This window comes from Aquila chrysaetos, chromosome 5 (genome assembly GCF_900496995.4).
Source record: "Aquila chrysaetos chrysaetos chromosome 5, bAquChr1.4, whole genome shotgun sequence".
Lineage (NCBI taxonomy): Eukaryota > Metazoa > Chordata > Aves > Accipitriformes > Accipitridae > Aquila > Aquila chrysaetos.
This window is the reverse complement of record NC_044008.1, coordinates 45927749-45933902: the sequence shown is the minus strand read 5'-3', so window position 1 is coordinate 45933902 and position 6154 is coordinate 45927749. Positions and strand designations below refer to the sequence as shown.

The 6154-nt window shown below is 41.6% G+C and overlaps 1 long non-coding RNA gene across 1 annotated transcript in view; it reads left to right on the top strand.

Annotated features, from left to right (window-relative positions):
- The first annotated feature begins 1323 nt into the window (after positions 1–1323).
- LOC115341217 overlaps positions 1324–6154 on the top strand; it is a 135669-nt gene continuing 130838 nt past the window's right edge. The window contains exons 1-2 of the long non-coding RNA XR_005932349.1: positions 1324–3650; positions 6022–6139. This is a non-coding gene — a long non-coding RNA (uncharacterized LOC115341217). The remainder of the gene's footprint in view (positions 3651–6021; positions 6140–6154) is intronic.

The following is a 6154-nucleotide window of genomic DNA, read 5'->3' as shown; positions in this document are numbered from 1 at the left end:
GTAAAGGCAAAAGAGCTTGAGCTGACCCCTCCTTTGACTCAAACTGCCATATAGTAGAGAGGAAGTGAACTTCATAGGTTTGTATTTAGTGGCTGTTGAGACACTTGACATATGTACATTTAAAATGTTAAGTGATTCCTCTGTTTGGGTATTTTTATTTCCTAAATGATTATAAAGTTTTGTAGAGATCCAAAGATAACAAACCTTTAAGTACGTACATTACAAGCTGACTTTTGTACTCACATGCACATACCCACATTATGTGCAGAGAAAATTTAAAAAAGAAGAAAAGTTAAGATGTAGAAAAAAAATGTTAACTAAATATTTCATTAGATGGTAAAGCTACAATTTGCTACTTTATAAATAGCACCCTTTTTTTGTTTCTTTTTTTTTTTTTTAAACAAAAACCCCACAACCAAAAAACCAACCCAGCAAACAGCATATATTGTTTTTAGGATATCAGACTCTTCCTGCAAAGCAGAGTACAGGTCAGGTATATTAGCCAGATGTTCAGAGGACCTCTCTTCTCTATCTTACAAGTAGTTGCTCAGGGTTATCAGTTGTGTTTGGCTTTTAGCATAAAAGGAGTTGACAAAGCACCATTTCAGATTTCACCCATTATGCCTGTCTTATGAGGTATCACACTCTTCTTCCACAGAAAAGGGTCTCTGCCTCTTGTTTTGTGCTAGAATGACCAGACTGTGCTTTTACTGGTGGATTGAGGATCCATGGGAGACTGTCACCCGAACTGCACATTTCCTACCTTTTAAAAACAGGAGATGAGAGATAAAGTTTCATAGGTCTGGAGGGGGCAACAGTTTGTGTTTCAGCCTGTGTCACATCTGTCTAACCTGTGTATGTAGTCCATAATTCTCTGCCACAGCTTAGGAGGCAAGTGCTCCAGAGAACTTGGTGTGCTCTTTTTCAAGTGTTAGTGTGTAAGAAAGGATAGCTCCGAAATATTTGGAGGCTCTAAGATTCAACGATGTAGAAATCAGGATGAAAGCCTAGAATGCCTTTGCCAGCCATGTGCTAGAAAGGGGAGTGTGACACTCACCCTTAAACCTAGCCTATACTTAATACTTACATGTTCCCTGCTAAACTCATGTCTAAATAAATGGCCTTACTGACGGGAGTAGAGGAGACATGAGAGTCAGATTACACTTTATCGTGGAATTTGATATGAAATCCATACTTTGTTGCCTGGACACTGCAGTGAGATGGATGTCTGTGGTAGTAATCTAAGAGGATGTTTGTAGGAGTGCTGTATGTCTCAGGGCTGCCCTTGATCAGATTGCATATAAATACATTGTACATGGGCTTTGATCAAGGACCACCTGGCCTTGCATAGCCAGTGGAGAACCAGGAGACTTACTGAAGGATAAACTCTCCACTTTACAGCCTGCCACTGCAGCAGGAAATGTTTTTCCAGGTTATGGTTCTACTATTAGTAATACTAGTGCTCTATAATACAGGATCACCCAACAGTACTCATTCAACCAGGACGGACGCTATGTGGATGCGCAACTTACTCCTGTTGTCTCTCTAGCCGGAGCAGCCAGTATGCTGGTTGTGCTGCCTTTATGATTTTATGCCAGCTGCATAAGGACAGGCAATACTCAATCCGGTACACAGCCTGCCAGGAGGAAGGTGTTTTTCAGAACAGCTGGAACAAATGTGAAACCTGTGGGGTCAGTCTGAACCAGGGTAGCCATTTGTTTCACCTGCATAGTAGTGGGTTTTTTGTGGTCAGGACTAGGTGCTTAAAAACAGGCTTGCCATCTGATTGAACCATGACCTCAGTAAAATCCCAATTTGTGCTTCTGGCTGGAGAGTCAGTGTCCCCCCATGATCACCCTGTTCCCTGCTGCAGAGCTGAGCTGTGCCTTACAAGGCATTTTGTGTTTTTTGTCGTTGTGCCAATGGTTCAAGGCTGCCATAGTAATTTTAAACCCTAAGGTAGAGAGAAACCAATTTTTTTTTTTTTTTTTTTTTTTTTTTCTCCTCCCACAAAAATGGCCTTGTTTGGAACTTGCTTTAGGGTTTGAAAATTTTAACTAGTTTTTTGTATTCCTGGTGTAACACCATTAGAGACATCAACATGGCACCAGGCAGCACTCCAGAAAGCTGGCTGACTTGTCAGGGCACTGGAAGCAATGTAGCCCCATTAGCACCGAGCTCTGCCTGCGTTAATGAAGCTGTGGTAATGAACAACGTTGTGCTACGTAGCATACCCTCGTGTCAGTAGAGTAACCAACCAAGATAAATTTTGAATATTCTTTTAAGAGGGTTTTCAAATGTCTTTTGGTATTTTTACTGAAAAATACAGGTATATGCTACCCTGCCTGATACTCCTTCTCTTTGCATTGCTTGAAGAATGTAGCTGGCCTGTTTGCAATTTCTGGGTAACAGCTTAACACCAACATTAAAACATTTTTCTCAGGATTGATGATGTTCTATCAAGCTAGGCTATCTGACATAATCACGTAATTAAATATCTAGTTCTTTCATGATGCTTTAATCAAATATCAGCCCTCCTTAGGGAGCTTAAGAAGAAGGGAAGTGCAGAAAGCAGGAATAACTCCCTGCAAGTCACCCCCCAAGCCAGGGGCCGGGGCTCGGGGGAGGAATCCCAGCCTCAAGTACTGGCCCAGGGATTTTGTGAGGGGGCGGAAAACGCCGGGGTGACAGAAATGAGAACGATGGCCCAGCTGCACTGCGGGTCTCGGGCTGCTCAGGCAGGGCGGAGCTGGCCTCAGGACCGCTGTGTGCCGGCAGGCTCAGGTGAGTGACTCCGGGGCTCCGCAGGTGCACCGAGGCGGGGGGGGCGGACGGGGACAGGCCCGGTGGGGCCCCGGCCCCGTGAGGCACCAGGGGGCCCGGCCCCGTGGGGCCTGGTGGCCCTGGCGGTTGCGCGGCAAGGCGGGATGGCGCGGCCTCCCCCGAGCTGCAGGAAAAGCTCAGCGAGAGCTGAGGAAAAACTTTAAATGGGCCGTAGCCTGAAGATGTTATACTCTCCCTGGCTGACAGCCTCGGTCTGGACACCGGCCAGGGAGGACGAGAATGGGGCCCTTGGGGTCTGAAGATATTAACAAAATAAATAACTCCGACCGCAGCGCCCCCTTCCACTCCCCTCAGCACATTCCGCGGAGGAGCCGGCAGCACCCTTCCTCTCCCGCTGCCTCCTGAGGTAAATCAGATCCACCGCGTCTGCTTCGTATTACTAAAAGAGGGAAACAACAACAACAAAAAAAAAAACCCAATGTAAACGCTTGTACAGTTGCTGCGGAAACTGGATATAACCAGGTTATTCAAAGGGAAAAAATTAAGCCATCCGTATATGTCAAGTTTGCCTTCACATCTGTTAATTGTAAGGGGATGATTGTGGAAAAAAGAGAAGTCATGGTTTAGGGCCTGGTTCAGCAAAGCCTGTAAATGTGTACTTCACAAAGCCAGGCTTAAATCTATCTCTTTTCAATGAAGCCCTCACACATGCTGGTGCTCATGGAAATAAAACATGTTTTTCAGGGCTGTGCCGTGGGAGGAGAGCCAGCCTCCATGGTGGGGCTGGAGCTCGACAGTCGGTGTCCTGTGAAGCTGTGAGGGCATGCCAGTCCGCCCTTAGCCAAGAAATTATTATCGTTGTAGTTGTCAGTATTGAGTTGCTATTATCCTGTCAGCATTATACAGTAAGAAGACACGAGCACTGTTTTAAAAACTTTAAAGTACAGAAAATGTCACTGTTGTTGCTACTATTACGTTATGATTGTTTTATTATTATGTTACTACATTGCTCTTATATCATCCACAACATCATGCTTCCGAGTTCAGAACAGTCATTTTAACATCAAATAGTTAGTCTTTCACCTCAGAAAATCTTTATTTTAGTTTAGCATGCACACAGGTTTAAACTTAAAATAAAGACAACTCTTGTTCGGCTCTGCTTGCTCAAGTGAATGCAAGTTGGTGGCGTATTTATAGAGCCATGATCCACTTCTTACTGAAATGTTGGTTTCAGTATGAAAATTAAAAAAAATCAAAATCATTAGCTCAAACTGCTATGTTCCAGTTTCTTGGTTGTTGACTTTAAAATATCATCCCGTAAGTAACACAGTGTTGTCATTGCCCATTGTTTTATTATGAGCTTTAAAATATTCAATAGGGTTGGGGTAGTGGTGGTGGTTTGGGGTTTTTTTTAACACACTATCACCTGAATCTGTCATATATTAAAATTTTGGCTTAATTTGTGTAAGATGATTTTCAATGCCTGAGATCTGGAAACATCAGGACTGCTGGTAAAATGTTTTCTTAATTCTGTCAATTAAAAAGAATCCAATGCTTCCTATATTTACAAATAAATAAATAAGTAAATCAGCCAATCCCCATGATTTTCTGGAAGCTGGCTTAATTTTTACTATTTGGAATTGTCAATACTGAAAATAACTAGAGCAGAGGATGAAAGCATGTTCTGTGCCTGCTCAAATAAACTCTCAAGATATTTAGGTTTTCTAAGTGGTCTTTTAATTTTAGACAATAAGTTATTTTTATGTAAAGATTACTTTTATTGAACTATTTAGATGTTTTTCTAATGAGTTTTTTTGTAAACTTTGTCAGTAGAATAAGAATTAAAAGGTAAATAAATGAATACTCAACTGGAAAACTTTGCACGCTTTCTGTGAAACAGAACAAAAAGGTTTAAATAACAGACTATAAAAAGTAGTCTTTAATATGTTATTGAACTGTTAAAGCTCTAATTTTAAGATACAAGGCCATTATCAAATTATGACACAATCCTCCTTTCTAACATCTTTAAGTGTACATATTTTGTAAGTAAGTTTACATACATATACGGCGTTTGGAAGCATTTGGTCAAAATGCATTAATTTCATCTTTCATGAGCTTTTGTACATCTTGTCTTGCAGAGTACTTAGGGAGCATGAGTATTTTCAAAGATATCTGTGACATCTGTTCTTAATATTCTAACATCTTTCTTCCATGTATGTTTGACAGACAACATACTTTTGGCAGTCTTTGTTATTAGAATTGCCAAAATGTTGATATTAATTTGAGTGCCTTGGTTTTCAATGAGTGCAAGCCAGAATGAGCCTTTTCAGAGACTCATCTTTGGAACCAAGTTATTTCTAGAAAGCCAAAAGTTTCAACATTCTTTGTAGGTAATCAGAAGTAGATTTATAATAGAATAAGGAAATGATTTCTGTTCAGGAACAGTTGTTCAAATATATCTGCTCCTTCATCTTTATTTCTGATCTGTGTATTTTTAAATATAACACCGTGTTAGAACTCCATGCAAGTACCAGGCCGTGTGATTTTGCTTCACTAGATACTTGTCCCTCCTAAATGCCCATTTAAAGTGCATTGATATAAGTGTATAAATGGCGTTTCGTTAAGAGATTTTCTGAGACTTAGATGTTACAGTGTTGAGCACTGTGCTGCGCAGTTTTTAGAAGTCTGAGCACAGAGTGAAAGGCACAGCTGTGAGTTAAGTGCCAGGGCTTCTTATACAACAGATGAGAAGCTCCCTCTGAAAGACCCGTGCAAAGTCCAGATCACACCAGAAATCAAAAAGAGAGCCAGTAAGGAAGTACCTCCAGGTACGCTGGATTTGCAGTCTGACAGGCAGGGGAAAAAGTTCCTAGGTATTTCTTTTCAGAAGTTAGGTGACTGTCATTTCTCTGAAATCACGCCGTCCAATGATTAGGTGACTGTAGAATTCAGCTGGAATTAAATCCCTTTATTGCAGAGAGCCTGTTCCCTTCAAGTCTATTTCTTTTATGTCTCTGAAGAATTCATTAGCCACAGGCCTGCAAACTATTCTGTACTGGTGTAAGCTTATCTTCTCTGGGGAAGCTGTTATGCAGTTTAGCAAGCCTTGGGGAGAGGGAGAACATGGCCTGGGTTTCTAACCTCTCTGACACATGGAAGGGAAAGATTAGGTTCCAGTCACTCTTCAAAGGATTATTGTGGTGGACAAGCTGTATAACCCACCTTTTCCTACTCCAGAAAGAAAGATGAGGCTGCAACTACTTTTTCTGAGGAGGTCGGTGTGACCAACGAGAATGTATACTGGATGAGATACAAGTGATGACTGCATGAATCCTGATGGACCCCCGTGTGAGAAGTAAGTGCTGAGTTG